General features: G+C 39.6%; 1 protein-coding gene across 1 annotated transcript in view; it reads left to right on the forward strand.

Moving 5' to 3' along the window:
* CDH8 (cadherin 8) overlaps positions 1-27,831 on the forward strand; it is a 314,936-nt gene that overhangs the window by 38,948 nt on the left and 248,157 nt on the right. The window lies entirely within an intron of this gene.

Raw genomic sequence — 27,831 nt, forward strand, 5'->3', positions numbered from 1 at the left:
CTGTAGGGAATATTACATAACTTCATATGTCCCCAAGTAAAGCCTGTTGTAGCGGAGCATTCTTAAATGTGTTGTGTTATGTCCCCAAGGAATGCACTGATGCCCTTTTAAGAAAGGAAGATGCTAAGGCAAGCCTTTGCCTCACCTGGGTACAGGTTGACAAGAGTCTTTAAGTGCATGCATCCTCTGACAGAGGCCAGATTCGCCCCCCTGTGTGGTGTTTGCCACTTCCCACCATGGCAGTGAGAGAGCAGTGTTGTTCAATTAGGAGACATGATTCTTCCATTGTGGGCTCACCCTCAGTCCCGATGCAGTTATTTTTATCTCTGCTTCTGGGGATTGGGGTGGGTGATCTGTCAGATCCCTTCTAGCTCAGATATTCTCAACTAAGAAACAGAGAACACGCTAGTGAACATTTCCACAGGCCTTGAGTTTTGATGAATTTATCTGCAAGGATGGATTAGGTTTATTTTTCCTTCTCTCCAGGGGAAAGAGACATATGTCTTTAAAGCTGCTAGCTGGACTGTCTTTTCAGCATGATTTAAGAACACAGGAAACTTTCACACAGGATTAGAATCAGTATAAGCCGTCTAAAGTTTCCATAAATTCTTTTTGGAGGATAAGTTGATGAGACAATCAAGGGTGGATGGATTATATCTACTGAGTTGCACAGGTAAGATGAGAATTTGTGAGACTGAAGGCATCTTTTTTTCTCCATTTAGAAAATGCATCTGTTAATTTTGATTGAACAATAATGAGATATTATTATATACATATTATATACATATACAATATTATCAAATACAGCTATAGGCAGTCAAGTCTGCCTAGCAGAAGCTGTTCTGGTCCAGTTGATCTGAATGAAGAAGGAGACATGCAAAAGGTAACAGGAAAATCAGACATGCCAGCTCCCAGCACAAGCCCATCTTTGCCCTTGGAATCTGAGAATTAGATGATTTTTGTGGGAAAACAGGAATTGCTTCCAATAACCTCTAACATTATTTGTTTTGTCTAGTTTTCTTGTTCTGTGTTTCCTTTTTTATTATAGCTTTAGGTAGGTTCAATCTTGGGACATTATCTCATTCATAATCATCTATCACAGAAACGCTTCCTGTGTTTCACAGAGCAGAATGTTTTCTTTGTATGTATACCAGGCCTATTCCCTCTTTAATAAACCTTTACCCACAAGGGCCTTGGCGAGGAACAAAAGAGCCAGCATGATTTCATACAAGTAATCACCTTTGCTGAAACTTGGTTCATTTTTCTTAACCTCCCTGGGACCTTGAGTTAACTTTCAGCCAGGTCTGTTTGCTGAAAGTAAGTACTGTGGGACACAATTAGAACTTCCATAAGATTGTAGAAGGAACTAGAAACGGGAGTGGTGGTATTCTGCTGCTTTTCCCAGTGAGGGGTTCCAATATGGGGAGCAAAACTGACTGCAGGAGGATAGATGTTTGGAAAAAGGAGTTGAGAAACGTGCTCCGCCACAGTGGTTCTGAAGGTTCCGTGAGCATCAGAATCACAGAAAGGGCTCTTTAGAGCTGGATGGGGGTGCCCCACCCTGAAAGTTTCCGATTCAGTACATCTGAGGTGGGGGTACCAGTACTCTTAATATACCCCTAAAATGGATTCATTTCAGTAGCTGTTATCTGTAGTGAAGAGAGTACTGGATTGGAGTCATAAAGCTTTTTACATTCAGTCAGTCATCTGATGAATTTTTCTTGGCCTGTAATAGGTAAATTATGTGCTATGCCCTGTCAGTATAGAGATTAATAAGTCACAGTCTTGTATTCCAGGAAATTGATAGTCAACTAGGGGAGACACTCAAGGAAATCCACAGCCTCAATACAGTATAATAAAAATCTAGTGAATGTGAGTGCAGGTTTGCTGTGGAGAAGTATAGGAGCCCTGCCTGGCTCAATTTGCACCTGGGGCCTTGAGTCGGGGCAGACTTCTTGGTAGTAGAAATTGAAAATGAGTTCTGAACACCATCTGGGATTTATTAGAGGGACGATATTGCAAGCAGAAGGGATAAAGGTTAAAGACACGAAGGAGTGAAATGACAGTGCAATTTTAAAACCGTAAACAGCTCAGTGGACGTTGAACATGAGATACTACTGAGGAACTTGCTTCCTCCCCAGCTTAATCACTATTCACTTCCCAGTTGTGAGTTTTGCCTGGTATTCTTAGGAGTTTGCATTTTATTATGTGTGTGATAAGGATGGTAGAGTCAGAAATGAAATTTTAAGCAGAGGAGTAATGAGATTAGATTTCCATTATGAATGCCTGAGTACTTTATGATACATACATCTATTCTGTGGAATACTATACAACTGCGAAAAGGATGAGGTAACACTATATTTGCTGTGGATTGGTCCCTAAAACAAGATGCAGACTAGTGTTCATAAAATGCTTTCATTTGAGTACAAAGAAGGATGAAAAGGGTATCTGCATTAGCATATGTTATGTCTGATTGGAAAATTTCTTTGCATAGGAACACCGTACATGCACAAGCATGCAAAATATAACTTGATAGCAGTAGTTGCCTCTGGACATAGGTGTTGGAGGACAGAGGTCTGTAATGGGAAGGGTACTTTATGATTTGCATGCTGTTATGTAGTATTTGACATGATTTTAACATGCACATATTTTATTTTTGTTATCACATTTACTACTACTCCAACCATTAACAAATCATTTTAGAGAAAAAAATATAACCATTATAAATATTTTAAAAAGGGATTTCAGGAGGAAAAGCTAAAGGGAGCAAGGTCAGTTGTCTCTTCTTTCAGTTACGTTTTGAGTAGTGTTTAAAGTTAGAAATACAGTGGTGACAGATTAGATGGAAAGGAGGACGTTGTTCTGAGAGAGTTACACATCCCGGGTGTTTTCTGAAGTCACTGTGTACATCCAAGAGTTTATCTTTGCATCCTGTGTATGTACATTAAAAACAAAACTCTGCCTTCTTTACCAGAAGGTAAACTAACTGAGGGCAAGGGGTCTATTTTTCTTGTTTACATTGTCACCACTTCCCTAGGTAAGGGCTCACTAAATATTATTAGATGAATGAATTACAGGGCTGTAATTTCTTGCCTCTGTTGAAGTTTTATTCATTGAATCACATATTAAAGCTATGTATACTCACTTGAGTGTAGAGCCCAGAACGGAATATATTCTTTTCTATTGCAGAGGGGTATATTCCCTTATATTTTATTTCCTGTACAGATGACCACCACCCACCCCTCCCCCAACAAAAAGGCTTAGCACATACTCTGCTGGAAGCAGGTGGTTGCAGGGATATATTCAATATATTGACTGGCAACAGTTTAGAAAAGCAAAGCATAGATACCCCAGTGTCTCTTAAGAGCAGCTTGCCTCTCCAAAGCAGTAGATGCATTTTGGTGTTGCCAGTTTCAGGAATCAGATTAGACAAGAGAGAGAAATCTTGGCTAACTCCCAGGTTTTCAGATTCAGCTATTAAAAGGGCTTGAACATCAGCCTCATCCCTAACTTGCGTTGTTGTGAGCAAGCCTCATTCTCTCAGAAATTCTCTCCTGCTCACCTGCAAAATAGATGACGGTGTAGTCTCCATCTGCTTCCAAATGTGAAGTGCCATGTGAAGTGAAGTACGTGAAAGCATTTTGTAAGCGTCTCCAGTGCTGCAGAAACTTAAAGCCGTGTTATTGCCTGCCTACCTGGGATCTTTCCGCATTTGCTTTCGGTGTTAAGAACAACTAGAAGGTTATAATCACTTAAAAATCCTGCTCTTTTGGGTTTCTGCGGGGAGATGAGAGCAGAAGTTTATAAAAAGGAAAATCTATAGTACAGACGGCATGCTCAAAAGTGCCTCACCCTCCGCCTGGCAGATGGTAGTACCTTAATAGATGTGTTCCTTTCCTTCCGCCCCTGCTTACCTAAAATGACTTAGAGATGCTAACTCTGCTGGTTTGGAGAAGATTGGATTCCTGAATTTGCCAAGTTGGTTTAGGGTATGCACATATGATTCTTATCTGAGTATTGTTAGAGAAGACATATTGCTAGTAAAGTCACAGAGGCAAGGAGTCCTATCCTCACTATTTTAAAGATGATTCTGTGCACTTTTATACTTGACTCTGTCTGTTTTTCTTATCTGTGAAATGGGGATACTTTTCACTTTATCAGGATGGTAAGCAGATTTGAACTAAAGTATGTCAACTACTTGTTAAAGTATCTAGCTAATAATACGTAAGCTGTTAAACGGAATACACGGTATTAACTAACATAACCTGGGTTAGTAGCCCTTTCTCTCATCTATCACAATAATAGTTAGCAGTAACACCTGCTCTGTAACAACGTAATGATTACTGCTACACTGTGCCAAACACTGTGTTAACAGTCCATTTTTGTTTTCTTATCTCAAAAATGGGAAATCAACAGTACAGATGACTTAATCTTTTAATATAGAGATTATATACCTGCTTATAGTCAAATATCCAGTAATTTGAGGTGTAGGGATTGGACCTATTCTTGCCCATCGCTGGACCCTTGATTGACTTCTAAGTACCATGTGATACTTGCTTTTTGAAGGGCACTAGATGAAGAACGCAGAAGCCTGCATTATGGGTTCTCCCAAAGACAAAATTATATAATATCATAGGCCCCTAAGTTTAATGCGAACAGCAAAATCTCAACAGATGATGAGAAGGAGTTAATTAATGTTTACAGAGTATGTTCTTGAAAAGGAATACAAAAGAAAGAATAGAAACAACCACATGTTTTGCATTTCCTGGGCTCTAATGCAATTCAGTACAGTTTATTTATTTCATCACTTCCCTGATCAATCATAGGAGCTAAGGATGGCGGTCTGAACACACTGATTTGTAACTGTGGTGACTGGGGCTTTTGGCTACACAAGCACATTGCTGAAAAAGATGTTCCAGGAGATTTGAGATGGGGCTCTTGGAGCTGCCTTTATCTTTGGATGTGTCTATTGCTCTCCCAGGGTCAAGATGCTCTGCCTTCTTTAGGGCATCGAGTTGAAGTTGCTGTGACTCTCAATCTGCCCACATCTTGGGAGTTTACCATTCCATCAAAGCTGGCTGCCTATACCCTTACGATCAACAATTTGCCACTCATCTGCCTCCCTGTGTGGGCAAGCCCTTTTCAGTCAATCCTGGTATGGATCTATCTGGAATACCACTCTCTTTGTCTAGAAGTAATAATGCATCGATAGCATGTAGCCACCCTTGCCAAAAGAGTACAGATGTGTGAAATTACAGTTTGAGCATCCCTTTTAGTTTTCTTCTATCTGTTTTATCTTTCTCCACCCGACTTTAGGTGTTAGAACCTGTCTTTAAGCCAATTCACTTCCGATGCTTTGCAGAAGTCTCCAGTTACTTTCAGGTCTGACAGAATCAAAGGAACTCTCTCTGTCTATGAGCCCAAATACAGACCAAAGGAAAATTGCTGGAGTGTTTTTAGGAGCTCTGTCCAAGTCTGATCTGTACTCTAACTCTTTTATTCTTTTTCTTGCCAAAAAAGCCAATTCCTTTTGCAGTGAAATTATATCAATGCAATGATCTCATGTGTGAATATTACTGGCCTCAGCAGCTTTCTTTATGTTGCTACTCGGTCTAACATTGGGATTCCTGAATAACACTTCACGTTCGAAAGGGGTTTGAGCCACAGAGTTAAACACTGCCAACAAATATTTGGCTGGCAACATTTATTACTTATTTGGATTAATAACAAAACATCATCTAGAGAAATTCCCATCCAACTGTGTTACCACAAATGCAGTATTCATGTTTTCACCTGCAATTCAGTCTGTTTTGTTTATGTAGTAGAGGAGGCTCTATCATCTGAACGTGCTGATTTTTTTTTTTTTTTTTTTTGGTAGCTCAGGAGATGAGCTACAAATTCAGACCAGAGGAAATAGCTACATTGTCAGTAAGTGCTGTGTGCTATCAGGAGTAGTTTTATACTGTTATTACAAAAATATTTACAATTAAAATGCAGGGCTTGGTTTAAAGAGCCCCTGTTTAATCAAGGATAGAAAGTCATATTTTGTATATGCCACTAGGTGAATGCTGCCTTGCATATCAATTCTGTCCCTGACTACGGCTCTGTTCTTTTAGTGTTTTCTCTCTTTAGAAGATAATTCTTTGTTGAACCACTGCTTACAATTTTAGGAAAGTTTAGTTAGTTTTTTTTCTGGGGGAGAGGTGGTTTTGTTTAATGTAACTTTTTAAAGTTTTCCTTCGCCTTTAAAAATAACTTCCTATGGGAAGTTTGGTGCAAATGTTACCTGGCGGAACAAGAAGCAGGTTAACAGCAGCGTCCTGAACCTGCTGAGTGTTGTGATGATGGGATGCTTTTGTTAACTGAATTGCCTTACCCTCTAAGCATAAATGTAGAGCTGACTAATCACAGCCTGGGCTCTTAAGGCTCTGACGTTTGAGAGGCTTGGGCCACTTGCTAGTAATGTAAATTAAGGAAATTTACTAAGTTAGCTTTTCCCTACTTGGAGAGTTATGAAAATGGTATTTCATCCCTCGTAAGGTTATTGAGAAAATTAAATGAGGCAATTCATACGAAGTGCCTGAAATGAGGTTATCACTTAGTAAATGCTAACCCATTAGTATTAACATTAATATCCAAGGAAAATCTATATAAGGATGAACAGTTTTCGAAGACCGAGTATCTTTGTCAGTCTAAAACTCCAGACTGATGATAATTTGAGTAATGGGAAGATTCATGTGTATGACATCATATTGCAACGAAAGAAGCGTGAGGCCACAAAATCAGCCTGATATATATTTGAATCTCAGCTCCATTACTTATTAGCTAAGCTTCAGTTTTCTCCCCTGCCAAATAGAGGTAATAATCCTTATCTCCAAGGGCTATTGTTAGGATTAAGTGATGCTATCTCCAAACTGTATTGACCCAGAGAGAAAACCCAATACATTTCAGCCCTTTACGCATTTTCCTTTAAACTCTTCGTTATGAATTAGTACCAGAGAGTGAATTAATACAATAGAAACACTTTCTCCCTTCTGTGTAACATAGTTTAATTTAACTCTCTGGGAGTTAGAAGCAGGAGATATTTGTTTGAAAGCCCAATTGTAGGTAATCATTCCTCATTACTTTTCCATTATTGTTGTGAATGATAGGCAGGCCAGCCTACCTTAGATTTGTTTCTAAAGAATCCATAAAATAAGAGTTAGAAAAATCATATTAAGATGCCAAGACAAATCCCCAGTATTCCGTATCCTGATGCCTCTTCTTGATGCATTTAATTATAAACGGCCTTCCTAGGCAAAAGCATCCAAGGTGTGCTTGAAAGCTCTTCCACAGCCAGTGGCCCAGAGTGACTGAGTTTGCAGTCCTTCTGCTTTATCTGTTCTGACTCTCTAATCTACCTTCACACAGCCTTGACTCCCTGCCTCCAGCCCACATAGATCCTTCACTTCTGCTCTATATAATCACCTGCAAACCCTGTTACTATGTTGACTCACTTTGGACATACATCTCTAGTCTTTACTCAGATTCAGTTCTCATAATTTCAGGGTTGGGTCAGACAATAGTTTTATTAACCCCCTCTTAAAGAGTAAAGTTCAACAGAAATAAAATTTAAGAATCTTACTGGCTCTATTTGGTAGTCATGAATTGGGAGCATCTACTCAACCAGTGGTTCAGTTCAAGAGGGCTTCATAGTGACCAAAGTAAGCAAGAACAAGGAAGTTATACTGGGCATCAACTGATTGATGAAAGCAGGGTTAATTCCCTTACATGGAGGAAAGGGAAGGCTTGCAGCCAGTCAGGTAGCTTGTACTGAGCTGGCAAGTGCTGATTGGTTGATTCAGGCTTTCTTTTTTTCTGGAAAATAGAAATTTGGTCAAGTTTTTGTTTGCTGATGTGGGGTTTGGTGTCAGTAACTCCATCTTGGGCCTAATCTGGTTACTTTAACACCTCAAATAGTACGTGCTCTTCCTTTCCGTTATTACCTATAGGCATATAGTAGACCTTATTGCCTTTTACAGCTGTTGCAAGGCAAATAGAGAGTGTGAGAAGGGAATGAGTGTCTTATCACCAGATAGGTGCCAGCAGAGATCACTCATCCTGCAAGTTATCCAGGGACTCAAATATCAAAAAGGTTTGGAAAGGAGTGAGAAAGTCCCATAGAGGAACAATGAGGTCCAACCTACTCTAGAGACTGTTGGCATATTTATGCTGAGTACACTTTTATTTTTCACTTTTATTTTATTGTTCATCCAGTGGGATGAAGATAGTTATGTCCGTCAACAAAGACATGACATGTAGAAATTTTCGAAGAAATCTGAATGTAGCTGATTAAAAAAAAAATTGAAAACCAGAAGACCTTTTTTGGGCTCACTGCTTCAATGTTTTCTTCAAAAGTGAATAAACCAACTTCCTTTGATGGTTCTGTGTTGAGGATCTAAAACAGCACCATCTCATAAAACTTTCTGTGATGATGGAAATGTTCTACATCTGTGTTTTCCAGAATGGTCACACTGACCACTTGTGGTTATTGAACACTTGAAACGTAGATAGTACACCTGAGTAACTGAATATTTAATTGTGTTTAATTTCAATTATCGTAAATTTACTTGGCCACGTGTGTCTAGTGTCCCTAGTATTGGTCAGTGGAGGTCTAGAATGTATCATGGCTTTGCCAGAAAGGGATTTCAGGCTTTTCATTCACAGGGGATAGAAGAGGGATCATTAAGAGCCTCCACATTTGGAAAGACAATCATTCTTGAAGAAAAACAAGATGTGGGTGGTTTCACTAACATATGTCAAGGCTCACTGGAAAAGGAATATACATTGTAGTACTGGCTTGGTGATAGCCAAGTAGACTGTAGACCTGGATTAAAGGACCCAGAAAGAGACTGTGCAAACACTAAAACTTGATATCCAGCAGAAACAGCATGACAAGTCAATGGTGAATGATGGACTAGAGGATACATAGCTCAGGGACAATTAATTATCTATAAGAAAAAAATGAATTTCTATTTTATATCATTGCTATTAATTTTAGATGAGTGAAGGCCTTAAGTATGAAGGGTCCAAATTTTGGAAGGCATGTGGGAGAATATCTTTATTTCCTTTTGGATGGGGAAGCATTTTATTAAGCAACAGACAATGGAAACCTTAAAGAGAAAAATTAATCATTTTTACTGCATTAAAATTAAGAACTTTGGTTTAGACATCATAAAGCTAGAAAAAAGTGGGAAAAAGAAGAGGTATTTGCCACTTACAACTGGCAAAATATTTTATCAGAATATATAAGTAAAAATGAATAAAAGACAAATAAAAATGAGTAAAATTATGCAAAAAAGAAACAGGTATTACTCTTAAACATATTTTAAAAAATACTCAGCTCACTAATGGTCATGCAAATTAAAAATTGCAGTTCAGGAGCATTGGGTACCCGACACAATGCAGGAATTAAATGTTGAACAGTATCAAGTCATGAAGATATAGAGCAAGGTGAATTCTCATAACTGATTGGTATTGTGTGAGCTAATAAAATTGTTTCATAAAGCAAGGTGATACTATCTTGGAAGCTAGGAAAATTGAAACTATGGATTTATCTATCACCTAACAATTTTTCTCTGAGGTAGATGGCCTAGAAACTGTCTTAGACATGGGTACTAGAGTTCAAGTGAAAGTCGTAAATCAGCATTGTAATGTTAAACACGAGGTAAATAACCCAAATTTTCATCTAACGTAGAATGGATAGATTTGGAATTGTCTTTTAAGATAATTTGGTGGAAATGAATGAACTAAAGCTGAGAGCAACACCATGGGTGAATTTCAAAAGCAGAGTTGAGCAGAAAGTAAGCCACAGAAATATATAGGAGGCTGAACTCTAAAGAAAAAAAAAAAAAAGGCCAGTGAAATATGGAATTCAGACAACTGGGTACCTTTATTGTTGGGGGGGGGGTGCTGTCACATAGGGTCATATTCGAGGCTTCACGTACATTACGATTAGTGTTATTTTAGTATTATTCTTTAATCTTGCTTTTATAGTCATATGTGTATTTTGCATGTAGATAATTTATTTCATGATAAAAGTGAATTTAAAAAAAAAAAACAGGAAAAACTTTCATGGCAGCATATAAATTGCTTCATAAAAATGTACTTTACCAAACTACAGAGACCCTCTGGGCTCACGCCTAAGCTAAGGGACAGGCTGGTTTAGTTTCCACCCCTATGCCCCCACTCTGGGCTCAGACTCAGAGTTGCTGGGACTCAAATTTCCATCATAATAAATTGATCAATTCATGTATGTTACACAACTTTAGTACCACAGATAGCTGAGATTGCTAGTGTTATATCTAGAAATAAGAATGGCTCGTGTCCATTGAGCGTGCACTATGGACATGGCACTTTTAAAATAGCTCAGCACACATTAATTTATTGAATCTTTACCACAGCTCAAAGAAGAGAGCATCATTATTATTATTCATCCCCTTTCTGCCGGTAAGGAAGCTAAAACTAAGGAAGTTTAAATGACTTGCCCAGTTTCCCACAACGAGGGACTAGAGAAGACCCTTTCTCACACAGATCGTGGGACTTCAGAAGGGAGTGCTTCAGCCATTACATTGTAAGGATTTGCTGTCACTAATCACAGCTTGTGATTTTTATATAAGAAGTGAATTTGACTATTTGTTTGATAAGTATTATTAAGTGTTTTTCATGTACCAGTCATTATTCTAGAAGATGAGGGCACAGTGGTAAGACATAAGTAAAAATAAGATAATACATCTCTTTCCTGAAAGCCAGCAGCATGGTCAGAGGAGAGGAGGGGCAGAAAGAGAGAGAGAGATGGAGTGAAGGAGAGAAGAGGAAAAAAAAGGGATTATGAAGAAATTTTATGTTTTTGTTACCAACAGAGTCTTGTCAGTCCTATTAAGGTTGGCTTTTATTTTCTAGTTCCAGATTATTCCACAACCTGAGAGTCTTAATTTACCATATATATTGCTTCTCAATTCCTGAGTCAGAATTCTTCATGCGGTCACTTCTGTCTGGAATAGTTCTCTCACTCCCCTTTCTGTTCCCAACACACCACAGCCACCACCACCCCAAACATCCTGTGGTTCAGCTCACTATTTACTTACTTCTGAAGATTTTCTTGACCCCCATTAATCTCTGAGAAGAGTAGATGAATTATTCTGTGTAGGTTTGCACAGCTAGATGGATACATAGGTAGGCAGACTGACTCCATGCATTATTCTGCAGGCTCTTTCTCCGTATCCTCTAATCGAGGAAGAGTTTAGAAACCTCATGTCCAATGTTAGATTCCCACAGACCCCTGAAGTAGAAGCCGTGGATCTAAGAAATATGTCTTCTTGAGAAATTTAGGTTGAGGAAAGCAATAATGAATAAGTTTGTTAGAGTTATAAGAAAATGATGAAGCAGTTTAATAAGTATAAGCAGTATCATTGATAGTTATCGCATCTTAAAATAGCGGATAAGGTACTACTGGTTCTCATTTACATTCCTCAGACAATTTTTCCAGATTTCCTTATTTCACTGTTTAAATCCTTGTAAATCTGTTTGGTTCTGTCGCCCACAGGCATAAGCCATAACAGCTAATACTTCCTTAGTGTGTGCCGTGTGCCAGACACACTACTAAATATTTGGGAAACACTCTCTTGTTTTATCTTTGGCATGGTGATATTGTCATCCCTCCTTACTGTGTAGATGAGGAGCTGAGCCACAGGAAGATGAAGTGACATGTTCAAGGTCACCCTGCTGGTAAACTGCAGAACTTGGTTTCAAACCCAGATCTAGCCCTTTTGTTCTTTGGGGCATTTTATATCTGAGAGGAGACTCCGTCTGCACTGTGTAACAGTTTTCTGGTATTGTGTTTTTAATAAAAACGCACGTGGTCTTGGCAGTGTTCTGAGCTAGGAGTTTAGGGATTGGCCAGCTCTTCTAGAAGGGGTTAGATGGTAAATATCATGTGCATGCAGGCTCTGTTGTAACTACGGAGCTCTGCCCCTGGAGCAGGAAGACCACCTTAGCTGTAAGGCACATGAATGAGAGTGTCTGTCCCAACAAATCTTTATTTACAAAAACAGGATTGACCAGCATTAGCCTGAGGGCTGTAAATTGTGGACTCTGGTTTTAAGGGCTTTATAATTACCACCGTAATCCTTCAAACAAGCAAACAAAACAAACCCCCCAAAAGAGGTATTACTATTACAATGGTAACAATTTAACATATCAAGAAAATGGGGTGAATACTGTTGAAATCAATTGCCCATGTAACCAATTTACATGGTTGGTAAATAAGAAAAGAAGGGTGTGAGGTCTTTAGGGCTGTGTTCCTCACTATGTACATGTTATTCCTGCATCTGATGCAGCAGAAGTCCCATATTATAATCTCTGAATTGGTGACATTCCCGTTCTGCCTGCCGAAGGGTCCCAGGGCACATCCTTTGTTCTCTGTATGAAATCCCTGTGCCAGGGTACATGCTGTGACCCCTTCTAAACATACATCCTTGCCCTCCTCCGGGCTTCCCTGGAGATCAATGTGCTTTCTCTCATGTTTCTATAAGGTTTCACTGTCTTATTACACAATCCTGAGTACTTTCTTCTTACCTTCTTAGTCTCCTCTTTCTACTTCTGTTCTTTAGTTTCTATGTTTGGATTGTCTCTAGATGAAGTGCATCAATTCTGCACACACTCTAAGTAAAATCCTTATATAAGGGCTTAAAAGGAGAAGAGGAGCATATTTCTGCATGCTAGAATTTCAGCAAGGGAAAAAATAGGAAAACGAATATGTGTATGTATAAGCAAGACTGGGACATTGTGCTGTACACCAGAAATTGACACATTGTAATTGACTGTACTTCAATTAAAAAAAAAAGAATTTCAACATGGGGGTTTACAAATTGGGTAAATTATTCTTTCTTGAGAGTGGAACCAAACAAGATTCATTGTGATTTCTCGAGGAGGTGCCACAGTATCTAGGATGAAATTGGTGCTTAATGAATGTTTGTGGAATAATTTAGTAGCTGAATGGCACCTCTTATTTGATAGTCTTAAAGCATTTCTGAAATTATGGGAGGATTCACTGATTAGAAGGGTGACTAATGGTGAGTACCTGAAATTCAGCATGTGGATGCCCGTAGAAAAGTCCTTTCTTCAGTTTCCGCATTCTGTTTATCAGATGACTTCCCACCTATGTTTCAAAAATTTTAACAGACTTATTGAGGTATAATTGATACACAAAAACTGCACATATTTAATATTTATAATTTGATGCATTTGGACATATGGACATATGCATATGCCCATGAAACCATCACCACAATCAAGGTAATAAGCATCTCCATCACCTCCAAAAAAAGAACAGTGGCTGATACTACACGAAAAAAAAAAAAAAGAAAAACAAACAAAACAGAAAAAACTGAGGGTAAATTTAAATAAAAAGAAAAACAAAATTTAAAAACCCATAGTCATCCATATTCTCTGTCTTCTGTGTTTGGGTTGGCACAAAGGTGTGTTCCTTTGTGTCCATTCCAGTTGATTGATAGAGGCTGGTTGGAATGTTGTGTTCATAAAAATGCTTAGGCTAATCTTGGTCCAGTGAAAACAAGTGCCTTGATCGATTAGTGATGTTTGCCCTGGGTGCATGATGGTAGAATTGAGGCACCCATGCAAAGTATCTGCTGATGTTTATCTAGAATTTATGTTGCTCTGTAAATAAAGGTTATTTTACTAATTAATGAGAAGATCTTTAATTTAATGGCAAAGGCTGTCTGGAACTTGGCCTTATTAATGTTTCTCAAGTTCACTTTTCATTCTACTTACGTCCCTTTATCCACAAGGGGAGAGGGAACCCTTTTACCCCAATTTTAAATGTCCTATATAATATCTCATCTTTAATATCTGAAATGTGTGTTGTCAGTAGCTAAGATTTATTGCAGTGCCTACCTTACTGAAGACACTTTTACTTTGGGTTCATCTTTCCTGGCTCTGGGCTGGAATTCTTTATTTCTCTTTGCTTTTTTTTTTTTTTTTTTTTTTTTAGTCCAGAAGCAAATTGCTTTTCAAAAGTTTGAGGAGAAACTAGAGCAGTTTTGGATGGGTTAGAAATGGGGAAAATGGCTCATTTCATGAATAAATATTTGCCTGCGGTTCTCCACTTTGCAGGCTCAAACAGGGATTAAAAGGTAAAGATTAGCAGAAGGGAGGTGAGGAGGCTTTTAGGCAGAAAGCAGCATGGGTGTTACAGCTCCACACACAGAGAATGCAATTTTCCCTTTGTTATAAGTAAAATCAGCTAGAAGTAGCCCTTTGTAGCTGCCATTACAGTGGGTCAGTCCATTGGAAAAAGCACAGGCTTTGAGTCAAAAATATCTGAATTTGGATCATTTACAGGAGGTGGGAGCTTGCGCAGGTGGCTTAAGGTCAAAGAATGTCAGTTTCCTCATCTGCGATATGAGGGGCAATACATGTAATCAATGTACAGAGCCTGACATGTGGTAGGGGATCATCAGTACATCTTTGTTCTCTTCGGTTTACCATGAAGAAAAATTAGAAATTGATAGTGTATGACTAATTATAAGCCAATCAGAATTCTTCAACTTCCAAACACTAGTTTGCAGCAAACGTCTTCGAGCATTTTATTTGTATAAACGTGTTTGCCATACCAAAGCATTACACCACCACTGCCACCAGCAGAAGGAGCGGTAGTGGCAACAGCGGCAGAACCCTCAGTGTCTGTCACCAGGGAGGCAGTCCTAGCCTTCTGACTAAATGGGCTGAGGAAAGCATGGATTGTACAGAGAGAAATACACACACACACACACATGCACAGTGAGAACTTGTGCTGCAGAACTGCTAGGCCAACATGCTCACTAAGATGCTGGCATACCTTTTGAAGTTGTATAAAGATTTTAATACAAGAGCAGAAGAAAATTTCAAAGCATCCAAAGATAGTAGGGCTTCCTTGCCAAAAGAGGAAAAAATTACAAATCTTTAGATTCTGGACTTAAACTGAACACGGATGGAGGGGGAAAAGGCTGTTTAATGCAGTGACACATTTTACATGATTCTGTGCTGTAATAACAGTGAAACCACCACAAATAGAAGGATGAAAATAACAGACAACCACTAAAGCTAATAGGTACTGAGTGCTTGCTGGTTCCGGCCATGTGACAAGCTCTTTAATAAGCCTGTAAGAATCTATGTATTGTGGTTATGAAGAAAAAAAAATGAATTACTAAATACAATGTGTCCATGAACATACAGTTCAGACGTGGTGAATTCAGTATCGGAAGCTTAGAGTTCAGATGTCCTACATCAGTGTCAGGCAAGCAAGATCTTAAAGGTCGTTCTTCACCTCCACACCCTTAAGTACGTAAGAAGAAACTTTCCTGATCCATTCACTGCACCTCCCAGGGATTCTGGGGTATTTTTTTCCTAAGCTGTATTATTCAGTTTCAGACTTCAGAATGCTTCATAGGTATCCCATTTGCACCGGTTTCAGTTACCCTTCACGTCAAACTCATCTTGTCCATAGGAAAGAATTTGTCATGTTGACAGTTGAGTCATCATGTTTTTAAAGACACAGGTTTTGGAGAGAAGGCACTTTTCTATGAACATACTGTGAAGAAGTCTTTGAGGTAAATGGTCTTAGAGAAATACAGAATAGTAGTACCTCCATATTACGATATTTTTTTTTAACCAATGATTTTTAAGATTTGTCCTCCCCAACTTCCTGCCTCTTGCTTCCCTTTGTTACTTATACAGACATTGTTGCACATTTACTGTACTCTAGACACTCCCTGGGGCTGGAGAATCACAGGCAAATACTGGTCTGTCTGCCATTAAGAGCTGCCGTCCCAGCGTCTCTCAGAAGGTTAACTATTGTGTAAGTGGGAGAAGGTAGGGAAATCTCTGAGGAGAATTTAAGTGACTAATCTTAACTCCACAGCAGTGAGAGTTCACCCTTTTTTAAACAAGTGTTGCCCAAATTCCATGGCTGTGTGCTCTTTTTTCACATTTCTGGCTTTTTATATTATGCAGTTTGAGCCCGTTGATTTCCTGTGCTATTAGGTATTCTGGAAACTGGCATTTATACTGGATGTCCACATTCCAGACTATTTTTCTCAAATGGATTAGTATGCATTTTTTAGATGTGTTTGAATTGTTTGCTAAGTGAATCCCCCCGAAGATAAGAGCAAGTTACCACCAGCTTGAATAACAAGGGATTGTGCTTCAGAACCATTTAGCTGCTCACACTCTTCCGACTTTGGTTTGCAATCAAGGTCTCTATCAGTGTCCACTGTGCCGTAGTTATATGTGTGCAGTTGTGTTCTCAGTGGAACTCTCACCAAATGATAAACTCTCATTCCCAGTACTGTTTCTATCCTGGAATTTCAGTTGATAACAAAATAAAATCCTTTCCGTTGGCTTATGCAGAAATAATGGCAGAATATCAAGAAGTCCACAGAGTCAGTGAGAAATCCGTTGGACCCACCTCAGAGAGCACATTCAGATCCTGAAAAGGAGATAGCTTGCTGACAGCCCTCGTGCTGCCCCCTCCAACGCTCATTCCTGGAAGTCGGAATCCCCATTCAGATTCAAAAGTGATGATGTATTTCCAAGATATCACAAGAAGAGTCTTGATATCATGTGCAGCCTGAGAGAAAGAGAAAGAAAGAGAGAGAAGGAAAGAGAGAGGGAAAGGAGGACAGATGCACTACGCAATCAACCTAGGCTATTCCCCACATGAACTCTGTAGCGTTGAAATACAGCAGTGGAGCACAGAGGGCCTATTATGTATGCGTACTACAGAGATACTTGCAGAATGGTTTTCATTCCTGCAGCCTTAGGAAGCAGCTCAGGAAAAGGAGCGCTTTTGTCAGGCACTGGAGTGGACTGGCTCTCCTGTCAGCCAGTGATGTTAATATTAGTTCTGACCTGCTTTCATCAAAAGAAACCTGCAGCCTTTTGAACCCAAATCTTTGGCCCTTTGTAGCCCCAGTAGCTCCCGTCCCGTTACATTCATGCAGTCCGTGGGGCTGGCTAGGCACGTGGACTTGATGGGAGACGTTCTAATTTTTTCATTTCCTACCTTTGTGACCTTCAGGAAATCAGTCTTCAGAGCTTTATCATTTCTCCTTAAAAGCAAAAATAATACCCTTAAAAAGAAAGCTTCATAAGTGCATGGCTAGATCTAACTTTTCTGTCAATAATGAACATTGTGTGAATGGATGAATAAATGAGTGAATGCATGTTTCATCCACTCATTCATTCAGTTATTTATAATACCACTATGGAATGCATTAGGCGTGTTTTTAAAATGTTAAAGCATCAAACATATGACAAATACTGTTTCCGTGGGGTTGGAGTCATGCTATTTGGTCATTTTCCTTGTTTTTAATCTCACTCATTATTTTCACCATCAGTGCTCCTTACAAACGACTGCCAGTCCCTATGCTTGGTCTGTTGCAGACACTGGCCCTGCTAAGGAAGATGGTCGTTACTATCATTCGACATATGGAAACACAAGAGCAGAGAGTTCACTTACCTAATTACTAGGCGGAGCTAGAATTTCAGCCCACTTTCTGTGTTCAGGGCCAATTTTTCCCCCTACTCCACCATTCTGTGTCTGACAACAAATGCCACAACAGTATGAATTTTCTATTTTGAATTTCCGCCATCAAAATGCTGAGCAGCCTTTTTTTTTTTTTTTTTTTTTGGCAGGAGGGTGCTCACATTTGTTTCTCTTTTTTTCCTCTTTTCTTTTTTTATGTCAGTGACATCTTCTGCCCAACCTCATAGACCATCACAGAGCCTTCATGATCTAAAGGGAGACAAAGAGATTTATGTCTTCTTCAGATTGTCTCCTGCTTCTCTGAGAATAAAATGAAATTCTTTGTACCACACTTCAATATACTTGACATCTTTTATTATTTTCAGGTCGTACACATCTTTCTTCCTATAAAGAGAGTCATCCTACAAGCATTCATTCATTACTCTCAAGGTCATGTCAGAAAGAATCATAGACTTATTGTCAACACACTCAGTGTAAAAATACAAAACCTTTTTTCCCCCTCTCAAACCTTCCATATGTTCTTACCAGGAAATCAATGTGTTGATGGGGCACTGAGAACTGGGAGACTTGGAGAAACTCAGTGTACTTTGCCATCTGCCCAAGCAGATGGAGTTCGGATTGAGCACTCTCACTCTGATCTCAGATCTGCTGGGTATCATCATCCAGGATGTCATAACTCCTACAACTACTGCCCATGAGAAAGGTACCACTTAAGACACTGAAACAAAAAAAATGTGCAGAGCACACGCTGCTGTGACATAGCTTCTATATTTTCTAAACTATTTAATGTATTATGTGCTTTGGAAGTTTGGGGAAAAAAACCTTGAGAATATCTAAAATTTTCTTTCTTTTGAGTCTGCTCTCAGACTTCTTAGAGGCTGTGATATCAACAGTAAGAGTTCCACGTAATGTTCTGAGTGGTTCGGAACTTTCAGAACTGGGTGTCTTGGATTTCATGGTACTTACTGCACCTCTTCCCACATTGATTTATGTGAGCCAGGTGGACCCTGCGTTGCCAGGTGTAATAGAATGAAGCAGATGCTGTTCTGTGTGCGGACTCCTTACCCCTGACACAGGTTGATCCGTACCCCCATCCTCACACTAACACCAGCCTGGTTCAGAGATGGATGTCTGCATCCACTTAGTAAAGCATTCCATTATCAAATGGGTGTCTGTGGTAAACTGAGTATATGCCTTCATCATTTTCCAAAACTCTCTTTTATTGAAAGTCAAATATATTTTCTCATTTCAAGGAATGCATTTCTTTGTATGGTTCTGCTGTTCATAGCCTCTTAAATTATTATGTAGAAGTGTCACTTAGACTCATTACTAGATTCATTGGTCAAGTTACTCACTCTCTCTAAACCTCAGACTGTTTAATTCAAAATAGGACTAATTATACCTACACTGTAAAACTCTTGTGATGGTTAATGCATGCAAATTGCTTACTGTATTTTCAGCCCTGGGTTAGTGACTCACAAATGATGAGTCTGAGAATTAGGCAAACCTGACAGATAAGACTAAAGGGAGTCATGGGAACTCATGTTTATTTCAAATATTTGAGATGAGGGCATTGGGATATGTGGGGTTTTTAATGCACTAACAAGCGGAAAAATTAAGTGTAGAATTATTGGGTATCAGTTTACAAATTATAAATCTGAGGGAAATTTAATCTATAACTGGAGACTGAGAAGTTGTGGGTCTTTTTTTTTTCAGATCATCATTTAGGAATTTATGTCTCTGCGTTTATTTAGTTTCCATAACATCATTTTCATGAACTGCACTCCAGGTTTCTTAGCAACCTGTGAACGATTCCTCTGTATGACTGTGCATGTGGCTTTATTGGACCATGGGCTCTGTGGTATGAAGGAGAGATTAAAAAAAAACCTCCAGGGAATCACATACACATTATTCAGGTCTCTAAATAATTATATAGTCGCCTTTTTGACTTAAGCTGGTGTGAGCGGTTTCTGAATCCATATCCACCTGTATTTGTACAGGCTCGTTCGATCTTAACTCTGTCTCTCTCCACGTCTCATTTCTGCTTTCCTGTCTGAGTGGAAATCCTTATGGAGACTGCTTCTGCTAAGCACCTGGGTAAGAGGGTTGTTGACACCTAGAGGCTTGACTCTTCCTTCAAACTCAAAAGACAGTAGGAAGAGTGAGGTCCATGTTCATCTAGCACTCTCATGTTACTCTGTTACTCCTTGGAAAGGTTCTGGTTAGTCTTGATTGGGTGATATTTCTGCTCACAGTTCAATCGTCTTATCACGGAGAGAGATACTCTGAACATTATAGGAGGCAGGCCCAATTTAAAAATGAAATTAAACACACACTCACACACATACACAAAGTGTTCTCAAAGACGTTTTTTCTCGTGAACAGAGTGGAGGAGGCCCATATGCTCTACCATGCAGTCCACCTTGGCCTTAATCTCTTCACCTTTTCACCAGCCCTCCCACTGCCTTCAGGAATAATACATGATGCTTATACTGTACCATCCAAAACCAAACCAACAACAAAAATAGAAGCTTCCTTCATAACACTCCTCAGGGGGTTGAAAAACTTTTGTTCATTTTCTTCTTACTTTGATGAACTCCGTTCCTCTTGTTTCTTTCTTGGTTTTGGAGATTCCCCTTTTATCCAATTGTAGCTGCTTTGTTTCTCATTTTTCAATGCCTTTGATAACCTCTTTTCAACTTTCACTTTGGAAAAGAGACATTCTCCAATATTTTCTGCTTGAATTTCTATTCTTATCCTTCCCTTGAGTCTGGATTTTGCTTAGATCGTGATGACACACAAATAGGGATCTCTAAACCAGGTCTCTCTTAAGTTTCTAAACCACATGGCTAATGGCTCCACGTAGACATCCACGTCAGCACATTAAGCTCACATCATCTTGTCAATTAAAAGTGCATGGATTATGTAGCATCTTATGAACCTGGGTAGAAGCTCAGCGTCCTACATTTAGTAAAGAGGTGACCTTGTAGGAAATAATGTACATTGTGTTGCATGTTTAATATGCAGATAATAATACATGCCTTTAAGAAATGTTTTGAAGATCAGAGATACTACGTGTAAAATCGTGAGCAAATGGTCTGATGCATAGCTTTGAAAAACGTTCTATTAACATTAGGACCTCGAACTAAAAGAATAGCTTTCTTATCCTTTCGGCACCCACATATCTGTCCTAGGGAAGCATCTTAATTCTCCAGTTGAATCAAATACCTGTATCTGGGTTAAAAAAAAAAAAAGTGTTGTCTAGAAATAGACCCATGCCTGATTCATGTTCTTCCAAGCTGGGAAGGTACTTTCATATAGTAGATTTATATTCATGCCATTGCACTTAAAGAGACTGCAACATATAGTAATGGGATCAGAGATGACATTATATACATTTTTCCCCACCAGTTGTTCTGTACATAGTGAATCTATTAGGTGCTCAGTAAATCTTTTATTAATTAACAAGTGCATTGGGAAACAATTATATATATTTTATGTATTTTTTAATATATATACATATAATCATAATTGAGTTAGTATCTGACGCTCACAGAATTACAGTCTCTTAGAGCTGGGAGAGACATCAGAGGTTATTCGGTACATTTGGCAGATAAACCCCTGTGGGACCTCTCTGCACTCTGGATATTCTCTGACGGATTTCAAAATAAAATGTAGACCACATTTAAGAGACCTGCTAGATGTTAAGACAGACAATAGCCCCATTACCAGAAACATGCTATGATTGCATGAATCATTTAGCAGTGACTCCGGGCGGTAGGTGACGGAACAGAAGCACTCAACTAGCGAGTGTCAGACTCCGGATTCAAGCCTGTGCATCTGTGATTTTAATAAGGGGGTGCCTGGGCTATGAAATCTCTTCTCCTGAGTCAGTTTGTTTTATCCTACCATGTCCCACAGATGGAAATCCATTTTAACATTTCAGGGCCTGTAGGGAAGATTTCAGTCTACCCCCAAATCCATTCAACGGTGGGTCTGCCCCTGGAGTTCACTTTTCGTAGTGATTTTCTCTGCACGTGCCCGGTCATGTTCCGTAAGTTCTGCGAACTCTTGTGTCAAATGCCAATCCTCACTTCATACCATTTACTCTGCCAAGAGGAAGTCTATTTATTTTGAGTCATTTGTATCATTATTGCAACTTAAGGGCAAGAAGTAAGGCTCTTAACAGCTATCAACACAATCACCTCCGTTCCTCTTTTTTCTTAAGTATGTAACTGCCTGAGAAGGTTGCTTCTGCTCCTTTTTGTGTGTGTAAATCCGAACCCTTCCTCAGTGTTTTTCAAGAATCTTGGACTCTCAGCATCCTGCCGTGGTTCTTTGCCAAGAACAACAGTCAGTGTGTGGAGCAGGGCTTCACCTCCCCACCCTTTTTTTGGAGCAGCGGAGAGCTCGTTTTAGATGAGCAGCCTGCGCCCTGTCAGGCTTCCTGCCGCTTTCTCAGGTAGCTCTAAAGGAAATGAACTAAGGACAGCTGATGATTGTGATGGGCAGACTCCCTCCTGCCGCTCAGAACTGGAATGTGAGTGAAAGCTGTGGGCGCCGGGGCCAGCCCTGACAGAAACAGGTTTTTAACAGCATGAATTTATGAATCCAGTCAATGCAAATGAGAGTTTATTATACTTGGAGTCTAAAAACGATGCCTCATTTATTAAATTAAGCTGCAGAAATTCTATTCAGATAATGTTAAATGAGAGTTTTTGCTCTCAAAGCTAAGCTTTTCTTTCAGTGATTTTGCTTATTTGGTTGTGCTATTTTACACTCGACTTCAAATGGAAAGGAGAGGAAAGATTTACAGATGGAGGGTGCTGTGATTATAGCCAAATAAAACGGGGCTGGAATCGAAATTGTGCCCTCTACCTGCCCTAGGTCTCACAGCTTTTAAGATTACCTTTATCATCTTTAAAATGGGCATAATTGCCTAAACTGAACATTGTGGTGAATGAGGATTGGAAGGAAGACCATGAACTATGACTCAGTGGTCCAGTATAAATAAAAAGAGGAAAGAAAACCTTCAGACACATCAAGATTTCACAGTAGTTTCTGGGCCACATGCAACAAGTCCTGTTCACTCATAAGGTCTTTTCTTTTTTCTTTTCTTTTCTTTTCTTTTCTTTTCTTTTCTTTTCTTTTCTGTTCTGTTCTCTTCTCTTCTCTTCTCTTCTCTTCTCTTCTCTTCTTTTTTCTTTTCTTTTCTTTGATTTTTTTTGTGTGTGTGTTTGTTTTTTTGGAGCTGATCCGAGGAATCTGTCTCCAAGCAACACTTATTCTAGTCAGAGAACCACTGGCCTTAAAGTCATGTGTGTATTTCAACCCAATTGTGATATAAGTAATAGGAATATTTTGGCCCCAGCATGAGATTCTCACGAGGTTTCTAGTGATCAGTATTAACATGGGGGGAGGATTGTGGTGGCATTAGAGAGAGAAAACCGACACCTGTGCACTGTTTGAAGCCCCCATCTGTGGGATGTTGTGGCACGTCTGTCTTTGAATAACTGTATGACATGGGCGAGTATTTCATGTTTTCTAAGACTTGACGTCCTCCTCTCTAAAGGGAAAATGTCCTGCTGTATTTGCATGATTGCTTTGGTTAATAAGTGAGATAATACACGTAGATTCCAGCACAGGGCTTTGAAAGCCGTGGTGTGTTTGGAGTGCCAGTTTTCTATCTGCGTCCTAAAGATCAATAGTTGCTCATTGTTTATTTCTGCATTTTGGAACATAATTGATGGACTTGGTTTTTAATGATTTGACTCGATGTATTCGTTAATTTTCTTATTTAGACACATATTTTACGATGATGATAATTATATAGCTGAATGTTTAGGTACAAATCGTGTGTGTGTGTGTGTGTGTGTGTTTCTGAATGACCACCACACTCTTTTTTTTTCTTTCATAACCAAATTATGTCAGTATACAAGTTGGTTTGCTCTTAAATTGCTACCACCTTGTGTCTGTGTGAAAGAAGCCTACGAAGTATGTAGACTGGAGAACTGCTTTATCCTCTTCAAAGCCACAGTTTCAATGAAGAGGTTCAGCCTGATAAGGCCCTTTGTGATAAAACCAATGAACGTGCTTTTTAATTGATAATTCTTCCTGAATCTTGAAATTATGGTTTTTCATTCCAAGAAGCCAATTGTACGAACCCTTTAATAGTGTCACATTTTTTGATCAAGGCAAGAGGTGTTCCCACAACCATTAGCTGTTAGGATTCAGGTGGAAACAAGATAATCCACACATACGCATCCTCCATACACGTTAGGCTAAAAAGCCACTGCAAATGAAAACAATTAACATACATTATGGGCCATTTCCTTGAAAGTGCCTGCTTGCAAACAAGTGCCCCGAGGTGGAAACGTGCTCCCCAACGTACACTAATGCCACCTCCACCCCTGTCAGCGTGTTGCGTCAGGAAGGCAGTCAGCTGCAAGGCGACCATCTATATAGAGTCCTTACTCTTGTTCTTTTGCTTTTCTTTTGCTTGGAGTTAAGTTTATTTGGTAGCAGGAGTCAGGAGTCCCTTCATGAGGCATCCACCTTATGTGGGCTCATTTTTGAATTTTTTAATTTAGGTTTTTAAGAGCCAGGGCTTGTAGAAAATTGGGTAGCTAAATACCAAACTTAGGGTACTTGGTTGTTAAGAACTTTGGGAATCGTAAGCGTGCCTTTTGTTGGAGACACTTACCAGACACGTGTGAAACAACCGTTCTGTGCCAGGCCTGTGCTGGTGCTGGGGATTCCGTGGTTACCGTATTGAAGTGATTCTAGCCTTTAGGGAAAGATGATTTGTTTTGGATCCTGCCTCCCCTAAGAGAATGTAAGCACATTAATAAATCAAGCATCAGAATGGGAAGTTGGCTGAGAATGAAACAAGCCGGGTCCTGACAGAAAATAGCAAATGGGTAGAGGGAGTCTAGTTTAGATGGTCTTAGGAAATGGTCTTAAATGAACCACTTTTGATATTTAATTAGACTGTGATACCGATTTGAGGGAATCTGAACATGTTGTTTATTATATTTTGAACACTCTTGCCTCTAACCTCAACTCCAAAAACTGATTGGGGGTGGGGAGGTGGTTTGTGTTTTATGCATAAAGAACAGCATGCATCCAGGGCCTTGGGGCAGACAGACGTAGGAAAGAGCCAGATATATGCGAGGAACTAAAATACGACTGTGGTAGAGGCCAGGTGACGCAGGCCAAGTGGACTACTGTAGACCACTGTAAGGAATTTGGATTTTACTGCCATGTGCACAGGAAAGGTATTGGCAGATTTTAAGCAAAAAAGGGATGCAAGTTACTTTACATATATTAAAAAAAAATCCATCTTCTACTGAGCAGCAAGGTAGTATGGAAAGAGAAAGTTTACCAGTAAACCATCTGGAAGGTCAGTAGTTAACCTCGAAGAGACTAAGGATGATAATTTATAGAGAAGGAAAGAGGCAGATGGTAGATTCCCTGTAGAATTGGGGGCAGACTGAGGCCCTTGAAGAGGCAGTGATTTGCCCAAGGCCACAGACCCACTCAAGGGTTGAGCTAGAACTACAGCCGAGTCCGTTTTCCCCCTAAGCCTGTGCTCACGTAAATTGGTGAGCTTTGAAGGACTTTCTAGAGAGAAATACCCAAGGGTTTAATTGTGTTGCCATTGGCTGCCTCTTGTCTGGTAGAGATAAGCAAGACAGAAAGGCTTTAAACAAGCTTAAAAGTGAATTTCTAAGTATTCGTTTACATTTGATTTCTTAGAAGATTCTCAATTAAAGAAAACAACAACAAAAAAATCAATTAACATTTCCTGTATATTTGGTTCCTTGAATTTCAGGAAGTCTGGGAGCTTGAGAAGGACTTTCGAAGGTGGGTAGTTGTTATTTCCCAAGTCACTCCCTCTTCCTGTGCCTTTCAGTCTTTATCACAATGGAGAAGGAAGTCTCAGCATATTGTTCGTCTTTAGTTGAGTGTTAATAAGAGAGATTAACACCTCCCTGGGCCTGAAGGCCACCCCCCAACCTTTCTTAGAGACTTTGGCAGGCTGCAGCATCTAGACGGGATTTAATCACATTGCTTCGTTTTCAATGAATTTATTTTTATGACTGCAGTTATTTATGGCATGTGTCATAGGTTTTCTGTTATAGTAGTGACGTAAGTTTTCTTTTGAAATAAGTCTGAGTAAAAAGTCAACTTAAAGAAAAAAGTAAAAGCGTTATAGATGGTATGAGTATGTACGTAACGAATAAAAAGCAGCGTTTTATAGATAAACTAGTTTATGCTGTACAGCATAGGGAACCATATTCAATATCTTGTAGTAACCTACAGTTAAGAAGAATATGAGAACGCATGTATGTATGTTCCTGTGTGACTGAAGCATTGTGCTGTACACCAGAAATTGACACAACATTGTAAACTGACTGAACTTCAATAAAAATATATTTTAAAAAAAGCAGCATTTTAGATCCCTCCTGGCAGTCACCCCCCTGGTGGCCGCGCTGGTGCAGTAGGGACGTGGAGAGGAGTGCTCAGGGCCAGTTTCCTGTGTCTGCCCCCTGCCCCAATTCCCCTCCTGCACCAACTCTGATTTTCACTTGGGGAAGAATCAGTTTTCCACAGTAAGGTAGTGAGTATGAGATACAACACAGCCCCAATATTCAGAAACCAGCCTCATAATGAGAGTGAGGGTGGGGATGGGGAGAGAGAAAAGAGACAGAGGAATATATTTTTAAAAATTTTAACACTTTTTAAGGTGAATTATGCTGTATCTGTGTCATGAAATGGTGTAAAGTCGTTAAATATACCAAGTTGATCTAGATACATTGTGGTAACTGATTTCTAAAATAGATTAAATGAAAGAAGGTCTAAAGATGTTGCAAATGTGTGCTTTATTTCTCCCATTTCTATGAAGAAAATAATGCTACATGCATGCTAACGTGGATGTAAACAGAAAACGTCTGGAAAAATGCACATGGGGAAGTTATCGTTACTGCCTCAGGCAGGGCTGGGAGGTGGACGTGGAAAAAGGCTTACTTTTATTTCGCACAATTTTTTACCAGTGTTCCATTTTGTCGACTTACGCCATACGTTTCTCACAAAAACAGAAGGAACAGCACACATTTAGTGTTAGAAGGAAGGGGGTGAAGTACCAGTTTTAAGTCAGGGCCCATTGAGTTCCACAGTATTAGAAGCAATGCTTTAGGCCAGCAGCCCAAGACTGAACGGGCTTACGGCAGACGTGCCCAGCACTGTCCTCAAACAGCAGATCCACAGGGTTGCATGATGGTCACAGGAGCTGTGGAGGGTGTCACAGCCCTGGTGACATCCTCCTGCCTGCCCTTCCCCCACCCCACCTCCAGTGAGGCTCCACTCCCCTGGAGGCGCCCTTACTTAGTATCCGTAGTTTCCCCACTTGTAACAGCTTTCACAAATGTTCACTGAGTTTCGCTCTTTGCTAGGCATTGTTCTGGGGACATAAGGATGCAGAAGTCAAGAAGACAGACTCACCAAACATTATTTTGGTGTGAAATCATCAGTTTACATTCGAAGGGAAAAGATCTAAACTTATTTATTTAAGTGCAATGTGTCAGACAGCGTTAAAAGATAAATAGTAATATAATTAGGGAATTCTCTTAAAGCTATCAGAGAGAGCTCTGACAATAGTTTTTAAAAAAATGTACTGCTCAGCTTGGCCACAGAATCCAGCCAGCCAAGACTGTGTTGGTGATGGATGATGAAGGAAGAAAGAAGAGATGGAAACAGGCAAGTGGACTGAATAAAAAAGGGGGAACAGGTCTGAATTAGCAGAAATTCACCCCTTGTTTCTGTTGTTTTGCTGGGTTTCATTCAACATTAGAGTATTTTTCAGTACTAGGTTGAGGGTTCAGTATGCCATGCTGACTGTCCAGAAACATCTTCAATAAACATGTATTTTTAATTGTTTTTTGCACTTTTTAATTGAAGTATAGTCAGTTTACAACATTGTGTCCATATGTAGTGTAGAGCATAATAGTTCAGTCATACATATATGTACATATATTCATTTTCATTGTAGGTTACTACAAGATATTGAATATGGTTCCCTGTGCTGTACAGCGGGAGCTCGTTGCTTGTGATAAACATGTATTGAGCGCTGCACTGTCAGAGGCTCTGTGCTGAAGACAGAAAACACAGGTGGTGTGGCCGTTATGCCCTGAGAACGCAGATTCTGGAGAGACGGGCTGCTTTCCTGTGCATGAAACCTGTGGAGT

The sequence above is a fragment of the Camelus dromedarius genome, chromosome 9 (assembly GCF_036321535.1).
Source record: "Camelus dromedarius isolate mCamDro1 chromosome 9, mCamDro1.pat, whole genome shotgun sequence".
NCBI lineage: Eukaryota > Metazoa > Chordata > Mammalia > Artiodactyla > Camelidae > Camelus > Camelus dromedarius.